The 14,550-nt window shown below is 28.7% G+C and overlaps 2 long non-coding RNA genes across 2 annotated transcripts in view; both read left to right on the forward strand.

Moving 5' to 3' along the window:
• Nucleotides 1-559: 559 nt before the first annotated feature.
• The window catches only part of LOC126726265 (uncharacterized), a 47,750-nt gene continuing 33,759 nt past the window's right edge, over nt 560-14,550 (forward strand). The window contains exon 1 of the long non-coding RNA XR_007655770.1: nt 560-754. This is a non-coding gene — a long non-coding RNA (uncharacterized LOC126726265). The remainder of the gene's footprint in view (nt 755-14,550) is intronic.
• Nucleotides 5,274-6,158, forward strand: LOC126726266 (uncharacterized). Its single transcript, XR_007655771.1, has 2 exons — nt 5,274-5,711; nt 5,825-6,158. It is a non-coding gene; the product is annotated as an uncharacterized LOC126726266 (long non-coding RNA).

Here is a 14,550-nt window from a genome sequence, read left to right on the forward strand (position 1 = left end):
CAAATAAATAAAATGAAAAAAATATATATATACATATTCTCGTGGTCAATTTTGTTCTAGTGTCTGCATTCTATCTATCCACTATTACGGTATTACCACACGCACTTGCCTTAATTTGTATTTCATTTAATATGTATATGACAACATAGCCGGCATATATTTCTTCATTGGAATGCATTTTTCTTTTTATATGAATATTTCCTTGAAAACAAAAAGGATGTGTTAGGAATAATGGTTAAACTATATCGAGATTATATGGAAGAAATAAAATATTGATTTAGCTTCATGACAAAACCTGTCCAGAAAAACCCAATGTCTATTTGATCATTTGCTCTTAACCAGGTCTGAAAGGTACAGAATGAAAAAGACTGGTGAAAGAAAAGTCCTTTCAACGGAAAGGGGGTCCATGATGGCTATAGTAGAATTGAAGAGGAGGATCGAGAGGGAATGATCCAGAGCATATGCCAATCTATTTCCATGGAATATCCATATCTAATGTGCGGATCACACAGAATAAAAGGCGGCCGTGGAAGTTTTGGCAAAACGCAGAGCTGAATGGTGGCAATGGATGTGTTAAGAGGGTAGAGAAGAATAACAGGCAATTCTCTTAGGGCAGAAATGCTTTGTGCATTTGCATGCATAAGTGCCCATTCCTGCCAAAGGAGAATTGCCCTGCCATTCTACTACTACATCTGTTCCATTTCACTACTTAATTTCCCATGCACCAGCACTACGTTCTTTCTTGATTTGTATGGTAATCTCTCTTTCTCTGTGTGTGTGTAAAGAATGAATATGGCAATGCCCATTTTGTTTCATATATTGACTTTTTTGCTTTGTGTTGAAAATGATCCTTTCATTGTTCATTCTCAGTCAAAGAGGGTGTAGAAGTAGTGATAAGCTACTTGGAGAAAGTCCACACAAGAGCTTCATACAAAAGAAAACTGATTGTAGTAAATACTTCTTAATGACAAAAGCATTCTATATTTCTGTTACTCCATCCATAATAGAAGTGCTAGGAGTTGGAGGTCCCTTTATGCAAGGTTCTTTCAAGCTTAAGGCTATTATTAATTATTTAATATAGAGGGAATTGTCCTAGGTTTTTCAGCCTCAAATTTGCCAACATCTACATATTAGGAAATGCCACTAATACTGCTAAATAGATATCATTTTCGAAACTTGTTAAAGCATTAACATGTGATCAGAGTAGCTTTACTTTTATATAAATTTACTACCAATATCACTTATGCACTAAGCACAATATATCACTTTGAAAATTGTAAAATTCTATCTCATTAGATTTATTGTTCTTGCTAACAAGTAACCTAAATACACTTGTTAAAGTGTATTTAATATTTCATTGGATATTATTCTTATACATTTTTCAAAACAAAATAAAATAAACTTGTGGAGAAATATTAGAAAATGATATACAATCACAATGCTTGTGGTTATAAATCAATGAATTATTGATAAGTGTAATTTAATTTATTTTTTTTAAATAATTATACATTATATGACTTATGCATTCCTTCTTGATCTAGACAATTCTAGACCCGCCAATAAACTTCCCATGTTCTCAACCCTCTCTGTTTTGATTTTACCATAACAACCTGCGGCGATTTTATATATTTTTGAGTGGTGTCAATGATGTTATAAATTTTATTAAATATGTTTTATATTACAAAATTGATGTGCTGCTGATAACAAAAAAGTAATTTAGATCTTTATTTATAATATTTTTCAAATGAACAAATCACATCTTTATTGTCAAACCAGTTTGTGGATTTTATTGCATAAATTTTGTAATAGCTTTAACATTTTCTTAAATCTTTATCATCAGCAACTATTTTGGAACTTACTTGAATACAAATTGACAACATGAGTTTAGAATTTTTTTTTTCTAAAAGTTCAAAATACCTCCAAGATTTTAAAAGTAAATAAAATTTCAGTGGCAAGAAGCATAAAAATAAAATAAAAATAAAAAACAAACAAACAAACAAAAACATTCCATTGTACATCCCCATTATAGATATGGTTATCATTTTCTGTGTTATAAGACGAAAGATTCTCAAATATTGATGAAATTGAAGGAAAAAAATTGACGCGGAAAGTCAATTGAGATAAGCAAGGATGAAAGGAAAGCAATTGAGTGAAATCCAACTCTTGAGAGATTGTGTGAATCTAATCTATACAAGGGTGATATTTATATATATAATGAGAATAAAAATTTAAAAACCATTTTTAAATAAATCCTGTAATTGTTACAGTAGAGCAATAACTAACAACTAACAAACCGACCAATTTAGCTAATTTTACAACTCTGATAACAATATGTAACTCTGCCACAATCTTATCTTATGCACACTTGTTTCATTGAAGAATTGACAATAACTTCATAAAAATCTTTTATTATTATTATTATTATTATCATGTAGATATAATAGAATTTCAACTTATGACGATCACTTTATGACACCAATTTTTTTATTATTACGTAAAGATACTAATAGATTTTTACTATTAAAAAAATAATTTAAAAAAAAAATGAAACTAATACGACACCAAAAATAAAGACTATAGTTTATTTATAAAAATATTCACAGACAGATCAAATCATCATTGCTTGATAAGAATAACTATTTGCTTCACATCATTAATAATTTTAGTTGGAAAACATGGGTTTCTTTTTTAAAATAAAAATTTGAGGTATTTTAAGTCTTTAAGAAAATTAAAACATTTGTAGAAACGTATTATGACTATGAAGTTAAGGTCTTGAGATTTTGATAGAGAATGTGAATTTCCACCAAATGGATCTAAATATATATATATATATATATATATATATATATATATATATATTTTATCAATTTTAAGGATCTCATAATAAAATGGTGTAATTGAAAGAAATAAGAAATCAATTAATTTTTAATAGGATAAAGTTTAGCTACAAAATTGATTGTAACTTAAGACAAACCTTACGCAATAAAATATACATTACTACATATTTTGAAAATATAACCATTGATTTGCATGTTCTTTACGCTCTTAATACAAATATCAAATTTTGTATCAATTAGATATTATTTATTACATTATCTATAAGCTTATATTTTATGAATAATTTTAAACTACAAAAACTTGAAATTTAAAAAACATTATTGATGGTATAACTATTGATCTTTAATTTTCTAGAAATTTTACAAGCATGAAAAATATAAGAAAAAGACGTAATCCAATGGTAGATTTATCAAAATTCACCTCCAATAAAAAGATATTGAGTAAAGCATGTAAGAGTATGGAAACAAAAATTTAGTAGAAGCATTTAATTATATATGAAGTTTAATTGTTCAATTGTTGTCCAATAAGGACTGTACAAGAAAGAAGTCTCTCTCTCTCAATGGTCCTAGAGGCCTAGAATTCTTACGAATAGATTAGAGCTGAATTTGATTGTCGGCAAAATAATTGTAAACTAGAATTGTCTGGGTTAGAATTCCACCTCACATTTTGGTTTTTGGGTTATGTTCAAAGGCCTAGAATTCTTACGAATAGATTTGAGCTGAATTTGATTGTCGGCAAAATAATTGTAAACTAGAATTGTCTAGTTCGGAATTCCACCTCGCATTTTGGTTTTTGGGTTATGTTTCAATTGTGAAAAAGTAGTAGAGAATTTGTTTAAACTGGTCCAATTGTTTTGGGAGAATTTGGGGAAATTGTTATAGAGTACATTTCTTTTATGTTAGAATTGTTTTATGAACATAATTATCTAACTAAAATTAAGTTAAATGTAACTTGTTATTAGAAATTGCCTTGTACGTGTATATTGCTTTTATACCTCCTTATTTACATGTATGTGAAACTATATGTATTTGAAATAAGAATTTTCATGTAAAATTAAATATTAATTAAAAAAAGAAAATTTTGGAACCATTGTTATTGGAAAAAAAATGAAGTTCACAATAACTCATAGCCAACCGCATTTACATTTAGTATAATAATTTTTTTTTTTAAACAAAAATTTAACATAATATCAAACCCAATTTTTTTAGATTATATACTAGGTACTACCATTACCGTTATTAAATGCTACCTAAGCATATCAACCATCAATTTCAAGATTTTTACTACCACACATTCTTAGCATAATGGTCACTCTACGAGTACAAGGTTCTTGTGAGGTGGAGGGCAAGGGTTAGAATTCAAGGCTTCAGGATGAAGTTTCATACACATATACACTTAAATTATACTAAAGTAGAATTCCTATCTTGTATTAAAAAAACAACAAGGTTTTCTATTTTCTCAAAAAAAAAAAAGGTCAAGATTTTCTACAATTTACGGTCACTAATAAGAGTAATTGTTTTATAATAAGAGTGATAATATATATACACACACTTTGTAGTCAATTACTCACAGTTTGTCACAACAAAATTGTGGCAAAGACGTTTTGAAATAATTTGTGGTCCTTAAACTACTCATTTAGAAATCCAACCTTATAAATAAAATATACAAGTTTACATTTCAAACCATGAAAAAGAAAAATATTCAAGTTTTCTAAATTTCTTGAATATGTATTTCTCATAGTGTTTGCGGAGTGTTGTGAGGATTTTAAGTTATGGGTTATGTTTGCATCACTCTAATAGTGTATTACACCATCTAAGAAATGTTTTATTCGTAGGTTATACAAACTGGAATTTAAAACGAGTTTGAATTGCCCGATTACATGGAGGTTGACTCTGGACAATGTAAATCCAATGGCATGTTTTCACACAAACACCAAACAAGTGGTTCAACTTTGGCAGAAGATTAACGCAGGACCACCTGATGAGGGACAAAAGATTGGACAGAAAGAGCTTGGAAAAGAGAAGATCCAATGGCATGTTCTCATAATTTTGTTTAAATATGCAAATATCCTCACTGATCTAGAAAAATAAATAAAATGAAAAAAATATACATATTCCCGGGGTCAATTTTGTTCTAGTATCTGCATTATATCTAGCCACTATTACCACACGCACTTGCCTTAATTAGTTTGTATTTCATTTAATATGTTGTTATAACAACATAGCCGGCATATATTTCTTCATAGTAACATGTTGAGTAGGATGTGTTAGGAATGAATTTTGTTTTAAATGAATGTTTCCTTAAAAAGAAAAAGGATGTATTAGGAATAATGGTTAAATTATATCGAAATTAGATGGAAGAAATAAAATATTGATTTAGCTTCATGACAAAACTTTTCCTGAAAAACCCCATGTCTGTTTGATCATTTGCTCTTAAACAGGTCTAAAAGGTATGGAATGAAAAAGATTGATGAAAGAAAAGTTCTTTCCAAGGAAAGGGTCCATGATGGATACATTAGAAGTGAGGAGGAGGATCGAGAGGGAATAATCCAGAGCATATGCCAATCTATTTCCATGGAATATCCATACATAGTGTGCGGATCACACAGAATAAAAAGCGGCCATGGAAGTTTTGGCAAAACGCAAAACTGAATGGTGGCAATGGATGTGTTAGGAGGGTATACCCTGTTATTCTTCTCTACGTAGAGAAGAATAACAGGGCGATTCTCTTAGGGCAGAAATGTTGTGTGCATTTGAATGCATGAGTGTCGATTTCTGCCAAAGGAGAATTGCCCTACCATTCTACTACTACATTTGTTTCATTTCACTACTTAATTACCCATACATGCACTACGTTCTTTCTGGATTTGTATGGTATCTCTCTCTCTTTCTCTCTCTAAAGAATGAATATGGCAATGCCAGTCTTGTTTCATGTATTGACTTCTTTGCTTTGCATCGAAAATAATCCTTTCATTATTCATTCGCAGTCAAAGATGTCCTTACAAAAGAAACCGGTTTGAAGTAAATACTTCATAATGACAGAAGTATTCTGTTACTCCATCCATAATAGAAGCACATGGAGTTGGAGGTCCCTTTATGCAAGGTTCTATCAAGCTTTAGGCTATTATTAATTATGGAAATTCTTGTTTTACAAATTTACGTTGTACATTACAATGTAAATTGTGTACAACATTTCCACTTTTTGTATATCTACCACTCTTTGCAAATGTGTATAACATTTTCACTTTTTATGTATCTACAATTTAAATTTGCGTTGCAAGTATAATGTGAATATATAAAGGTCCTATTAGTTATTCACTATTGGGAGAGTTGTTATCTTAGGTTTTTCAACCTCAAATTTGCCAACATCTATATTAATGCCACCTTTACATATCCTTTTTAAAACTTGTTAAAGCATTAACATGTAATTGGAGTAACTTTACTTTTATATAAAGTCATTACTATTATCAATAATGTTAATCACAATATATCGCTTGAAAGATTTTAAAATTACATATGATTAGACCTATTGTCCTTGCTACCAAGTGTTTTAGGGTCTATTTGGTTGAAGAGGTAGAAAAGTAGAAGGATAAAAAAGATTATAATTTCCCTCATTTTTGTTTGCTTGGGAGTGGAAAAGTGGAGAGACGGAAAAAGTAAGTTTGTATAGATTTACTTATATACTCTTGTTAAAAAAAAAAAAAATCATCCAAAATTATTTTTAAAAAATCATGTCCAGGAAAAAAATATATGTCTAGTTAAACAAGAAAAAAAAAATAAAAAATAATAACAAAACAAAGCACCATGCCCAAGGCCCCAACAAATCAAAAGAAAAATCCAAAAAAAGAAAAACCAAGGTAGCATCCCAGGAAAGTAAGGCAACTCAACAAAACCCAGGTGCACTGCACATGGACAATCTCGTCTTTTATCTATTAGACTTCCTCCCACCCAGTTTTCTCTCCATTTTGGAGAAAAAACTTTTTGGCTGGTTAGGAGAGAAAACACCCGGGCCCCACCATCTCTTTCTCGTCTCTACCTCCCAGCCAAACATCCTCCAAAAATATTTCCCTCCTCATTTTCTCTCCTTTTTTTTTCTATCCTTCCTAAAATCTACTCTACCAAACACACTCTTAAAGACACTCATTAATGTGTATTTAAAATGTCATTAGATATTATATTTATACATTTTTCAAAATTAAGTAAAATTGTGGAGAAATATTAAGAAATGGATATAGAATCACAATGCTTATAGTTATTGATCAACTAGTGGGTAACCCTGTTCATATGCATGGGTACAATTAAAAATAATCACAATTTAAAGGTTAAAATTATACCCCTTTTTTAGAAGAAGTTCAAATTATACATTGTATTAGTTTATACACTTTTTAAACCATACATTTCTAAAATCTGTAATGGTTTCTCATTTTATATATATATATATATATATATATATATATATATATATTGTACACAATAATATACTTGCCCCAAAATTTAAAAAATTATATGAACATATGGTGCAAAATTGGACTCCAATTGAAATCCAATTTAGAATCTAATTGGATTTGGACTTTTTTTATTTTTACACTAAAAAATTAACTAGGAACAAAAATTCAAAATTAAATGAGACACATGGTACAAAATTGAGAAGCCAATTAAAATCTAATTGGATTTTCTCTAATTTTAGGTTTTAAATATATATAGATGGATTATGATAGGTGCATTTTAATTTTTTTTTAAGATTGTACATTATAACTTGTAATTGAATATTTAATTAACTTGTTTCCATACAAATACAAATTAACACTTTAAAAATATGAATTATGCATCCCTTCTTGAACACCACTGCAAGAGAAGTATCAACCCTAAGTAGGGATAGCAAATGGGCGGGTTAGGTCATAAATGGGTTGGGTGTGTAATTACCCATTTATCCATCCATGACTCGTTTATATATAAATTAATTACTCATTACCAACCCAATTCATATAATTAGTAACCCACCTATTTAACCCAATATGACCCACATACCTCTAAAAGGTAAAAATGACTAAAATACCCGTGAAACCTAAAAAATTACTGAAATATCCCCTAAACCTAAAAAATAACCAAAATACCCCCAAATCCTAAAAATGATCAAAATACCCCCAAAACCTAGAAGATAACCAAAATACCCCCCAAAACCTAAAAATGACCGAAATACACCCGAAACCTAAAAAAAAATAATAATAAAAATAAAAATAAAAAAAAATCCAAAAGAAATTCGAAATACACCTGAACAAATCAAAAGAAAAATCCAAAAAAAAAAAAAAAGCATCCCAGGAAAGTAAGGCAACTCAACAAAACTCATATGCACTGCACATGGGCAATCTCGTCTATTACCTATTAGACTTCCTCCAACCTAGTTTTCTCTCCATTTTGGAGAGAAAACTTTTTGGTCGACTAGGGGAGAAAACACCTAAGCCCCACCATCTCTTTCCCATCTCTACCTCCTAGCCAAACATCCTTCAAAAAAATTTCCCTCCTCATTTTCTATCTTTTTTTTCTTTCTTTTTTTTCATCCTCCCTAAAATCCACTCTACCAAACACACTCTTAAAGACACTCATTAATGTGTATTTAATACGTGATTAGATATTAGTTTTTTACATTTTTCAAAATTAAGTAAAATTGTGGAGAAATATTGGTCATTTTCTAAGTTTCATGAGTATTTTTGTAATTTTAAGGTTTCAAGAATATTTTGGTCATTTTTGTTATATTTTAAGTTTCGAGGGTATTTCAGTCATTTTCTAGAAATTTATATTTTCTATTGTTTATTTAAATTTTAGATGGATTTTAGTAGGTATTAGTGGGTTTATCCATTAAGACCCATATAATTAAATAACCTAATAGGTCTTTACCCATTTAACCCAAATATTCAAATGGGTTCAGTTAAGACTTATCCAAATTAGGTGGGTAATTGGTGGGTTTATAAATATGGATAAAAATTGTCACCCCTAACCCTAAGTCAAGGCTCGCATACTCCGGTATTTAAGTAGACAAATGAAGACCCACCAATAGGCTTTCCACATTCTCAACCCTATATGTATTTGTTTTACCATAAAAACCAACGATGTCATATATTTTTGAGTGGTGTTAGTGGTATTATAAATTTTATTATATATGTTTTGTATTATAAAATTAATGTGTTACCAATAAATAAAAAGTAATTTAGACATTTATTTATAATATTGTTCAAATAAACAAATTATATATTCATTGTTAAACTATTTTGTTGGTTTTATTTACATAAAATTTTTAATAACTTTAACATTTTCTTAAATATTTATTATTTGCAACCATCTTGATACTTACTTGAATACGAATTGTCTAGAAATTTTTCAAAAATTTCAAAATACTACCAAGATTTTAAAGGAATATGTAAGGAAAATTTCAATGCCAACAAGCATAAACAAAATAATCTCCATTTGTACATCAACCTTTTAGATTAAGTTCCCATTTTCTATGTGTTATAAGATGAAAGATTCTCAAATATTGATGAAATTGAAGAAGAAACAAATTGACAAGGAAACTCAATTGAGATAAGCAATTGAGTGAATTAATCCAACTCAAGAGGTACTGTATTACTTCAATGAATTTTATTTATACAATTAAGGGTGACATTTATATCTATAAGGAGAATAAAACGTGTTTTTATTTTTATTTTTTTATGAGGGGAGAAAAACCGTTATTAATTGAATCCACTAATTGTTATAGTAGAGCTGTAACTTTTTTTTTTTTTTTGGAGAAGAAGTAGAGCTGTAACTAAAAGCTAACAAACTGACCAATTTAATGACTCTAATAACAATATGTAACTCTGCTACAATTGTATTTAATGCACCCTCATTTCATTTCATTGAAAATTTGACAAGAAACCAATTAGTTTTTAGTATAGGTAAAAAAATAGCCTTTTTAATGAAGCTAACATGACAACAAAAATAAAGACCATAGCTTATTTAAAAAAAAAAAAAAAAAGTTATGGACCGATCAAATTATTATTGCTTGATAAGAATAACTATTTGCTTCACATCATTGACAATTTTAGTTGGCAAATATAGGTTTCTTATTTAAAATAAAAAAATTTGAGGTATTTTAAGCCTTTTAGAAAATGAAAACATTTTTAGAAAAGTATAATGATAACTATGAAGCTAAGGCCTTGAGATTTTGAAAGACAAAGTGAATTTCCAACAAACGGTTATATAGAGCATTTTATAAAACAGAAGTAATTCAACTTGCTTGAGAAATACGAATACAAACTTTAAATAGGGACTTTTCTCTCTTAAAGATCTTCTCAAACATATTTTCAAACATATATGAAATAATAGTGAGTACAAACATTACAAATTTTGTTTTCAACCTCAAATAAGTCTCCATCGTCATAAAAATTCCTTCCAAATAAATATCTGATTCATTCAAATATTATATTGAACATATGTCTAAACATACATAACATAACAAGATTATTAATGCAAAACACATTGCCAATATATATATATATATATATGCAACAATAGTGAATACAAACATAACAAATTTTGTTTTCAATCTCTACTTCCTCCTATAAAGAGAGAAAAATTCCTGAGATTAGTACAAAATTGTATCCTAGGCATAACCCTACAATTTGAGCAAAGAGGTCTAGGACAAGAAAGTATAGTGTCGGATGCAAGGAACATACGATCTTCATTTAAATTTTTAATGACTGGCATCTGATTTTAGAACCACTCCAATGACTAGGAAGTTTCTTTTCTATTTTCCTTTCTTGGCAAATTTGCTTTGTATATAAGGGAGCAGAGACCTTAATTGTAATGTACTCTAAATAATTAAACTCTTAACATATTTTTTTTAGATAGATTGTCTATGAAATTTGACAAACAATTGATTTTTTGCAATTTCTTAAGAATTGATGATTGTTTTCTGGTTTTTATACCAGAATGATAACATCTCTTAGTATAATATTTGTTGTTCTTATCTAAAATAAGAGCTACGTAGTGTGGAATGGGTTTCCATATTGACAGATGCATGATAGCAATTAAAATCAAACAAATCCCCAAAAATTAACTCAATGATCCAATTTTGGAAAAAAGAAATAAATATGAAAAATTTGAGAATCCAGCCATTAATTAAGACGTCAATGAACAACTTTAGGCTAAGAAGTGAAAACCCGCTATAGAAATGAAATGAAAGTCACACTCAAACATATAGACAGCAAAAACAACAAATTGAAAGAGAAACCAAGAAGGGTTGAGAGTAAAAGGGCTCAAAATCTAGAACTAAGATCCCCAAAAGTTTACTACAAGCTCACATCCCCATAAGTTATCTTGGTCTGAATTTGGACATGACTCCATGACAGAATCTCAGTTTATTATTATATTAGTAGCCACATAAGCTTTATGTTGACAGCTGTGCACATTTTATATCACGTAAGTATTTTCTTTTAGTGACTTAATGGTATGGACCAAATTAACTACAATTTAAAAATAATAAGAACCAAATTCACTGCTATGAAATTTATGACCAAATTGAATGTGACCCTAAAATGTAGGAACCAAAATATTATTTTTGCTTTTTTCAGGTTTTTTTTTTTTTCAATCTTAAATAGGTCTCCACCATTATAAAACTTATTTCAAAAAACAAAAAATGTGATTCATTCAAAAATTATATTGAACATATGTTTAAACGTTCGTAACATAACAAAAATATGAACATAAAAATAGTTAAGAAAATTTTTCATGTTTTAAAATAAGCAAAATTTAACCTTTTCTTTTGATATAGACTTTTGGTCCTTTAATTGAAAATAAACTCTCAAACAAATCTCTAATTCATACACTTAGGTCCACTAATTACATACTAAGTTTCCTTGTAACATGTAATTGGAGTAAGTTCCATGACCATATCTATTGATCTTCAGATTCTTGTTGCATAAGTAAATTAAGTGTTTTTATTAAGAAATTTTGTATGATTAAATATAGAGGCTATGCAATTTTTCTTTCAAACTACTATAAAAGACATATTACTGGATTTTTCCTAAATTTTTCTTCCACTACAATAGCTTTCATTCATTTTTGTTATTATCACTAGCTTGTAACCCCATATATAATAATAGATACATTTAAAATGTATAATTATAAACATAAATTTTCTTTTAAAAAAAAAAAAAATTTAATAGTTCAATTCCTATATAAGTTAAATACTATCATTGATTATTCTTATATTTTCTAAACTCTTAAAAAAAAACTTTGTAAGAAACTTTTAATATATTTTTAAGAAACTCCTGGATTATTGCGATGAGAAGTTAAAAGCTTCACCAAAATTTAAAAATTGCTATAACATTCTTATATATAAAAAATCAATAAACCCATGGATTTTAGAGCTCAACTGAAATCCAATTTGATTTTTTCTAAGCTTTAGCTTTAAATAAACTAGCATGTAACCCATGGAAATCCATGGATACATTTAAAATTAAATACAATTTTTATTATAAAAATCTAAATAAGGGCAAATTACAATTTACCTACCTATGGTTTGGCTGCAATTTAAGTTGCCTACCTGTGATTTAAAATTTGACATTTTACCCACTTGAGGTTTGACCGAAATTTAAGTTGCTTACTTGTGGTTTGAAATCTCATAATGCTAGTGTTCCACTTGATTCTTTTTTATCTTATTTGATCTTGTATTTTTATTTTTATTTTTTACGTTTTTGGGGGAAAGAAACATAAAAGTGAAATAAAATCACATATTTAGCCATGTTTTTATCAGAAATGGGTTAAAGAAATCTAACTGAACCAACCTTAAGTGGGTAAAGTGTCAAATTTCAAATCACAGGTAGGTAATTTAAATTTCGATAAAACCATGGGTGGGTAAGTTGTAATTTTCCCTATAAATAATTAGTAAAATTATTTTTTTAAAGAATAACATGTAACACATGCATACGTATGAATAAATTTAAAATTAAACATAATTTTTATCATAAAAATATAAATAATTAGTCAAATTATTTTATAAAAAAAGTAAATGTAATTAGTCACATATTAAAATTCTTATCTAAACTTAATATGTTAGGAGTGTGGTGTGTGTGTGTGTGTGTGTGTGTGTGATGCTGCAGGTGTATGGTGTTGAACTCGACAACCTTGTAATTTTTGAATTTTTGTTAAGATAGAATGGTAACTTATTTGCATTAACTTATTAGTATTATTTGTTTTCTTAATATGCAATGGTAACTTTTAAGCTTTCTATTTTATTTTTTTATTTTTTATTTCCCTTTTAATTGATACTAAAGTCTAAAACCATGAATAATTAGTTCTAAATTGAGGAAATGTTTTATGGTAAACTTTTATATTTATTATAATATATATATACAGACACACACACACACACACACACACACACACACATATATATATATATATATATATATATATATTTATAAATATAAAAAATAGCGGTAAACCTGAAACGGTACACCAGTATTGACCGGTATCCGAAATATAGTGTACCAGTGGCCAAACCGGTACGGCCTCCGGTACGGTATTGACATCCTTGCCTAGAACAGAGAGAAAATAGGAAAGGAGAGATAGAGAGAATTGAGAGGGAAATTCTAGTAAGAATATCAATCATGTTCCCATTCTACAATCACCCTTCTAGTTTAATACCCTGGATAGCACATCAGTTCAGTAACCAATTTCCTAACTGTCCTCCCAAGCCAGTTGTATAACTACCTTGCCAGCTAAGCCATCCAACTCATCCTAACTAGCTCCATTAACTAACTCTAATACAATACAATGCTAATGTAAGTACACCTCCAATACAAGTATATATATACTACAGTATAAGTACACAATGCCAGCTAGGCAATCACAACACCATCTATGGCACAGTTACATTGTACACCCTAGCAGCACTGACACAGCTCACCTCATCAGCTACACATGCATGCCTCATCAGCAACACACGCACACCTCATCAGCACCACACACATGCAGCACCCCACACATGCCTCATCAGCATCACACGCACCCATCATTAGTACCGTACACATGTAGCACCACACACACACCACACTCCTAACATAATACTAATGATAATTTTTTTCTAATTTTTAATTAAATAGAATGTATGGTGATCTTTGTTGTGTAGTAATTGAGTATATGTGATTTAAAAAAAAAAAAAAAATTATAGTTCATTAATATTTTATTCTTAGTATTTTACACTCATTAACTCACTTGGCACAAAGATTAAAAAACTTAAATGAATACATGGCACCAACGTAAGTGGATAATTATGATGTGGTCCCCACATAAATTTAGACACATAGAACAAAATTAGATTATAATTTCAAATTCTAATTGAACTTTTTCTAACTTTTACCTATCAATATATACTAGCCTGTAAGTTGTAACCCTATACATATGTATTGATACACTTAAAAATATACAATAAAATGCATAGTATAATTTATATATATATATATATATATATATATATATGGATTTCAACATATTCTCAATGACGAGGAAAAAAAAATAACAAAAGCAAATAACAAATAAATAAAATGAAAAAAATATACATATTCCCGTGGCCAATTTTGTTCTAGTGTCTGTATTCTATCTATCCAGTATTACGGTATTACCACACGCACTTGCCTTAATTTGTATTTCATTTAATATGTATATAACAACATAG

The sequence above is a fragment of the Quercus robur genome, chromosome 5 (genome assembly GCF_932294415.1).
Source record: "Quercus robur chromosome 5, dhQueRobu3.1, whole genome shotgun sequence".
NCBI lineage: Eukaryota > Viridiplantae > Streptophyta > Magnoliopsida > Fagales > Fagaceae > Quercus > Quercus robur.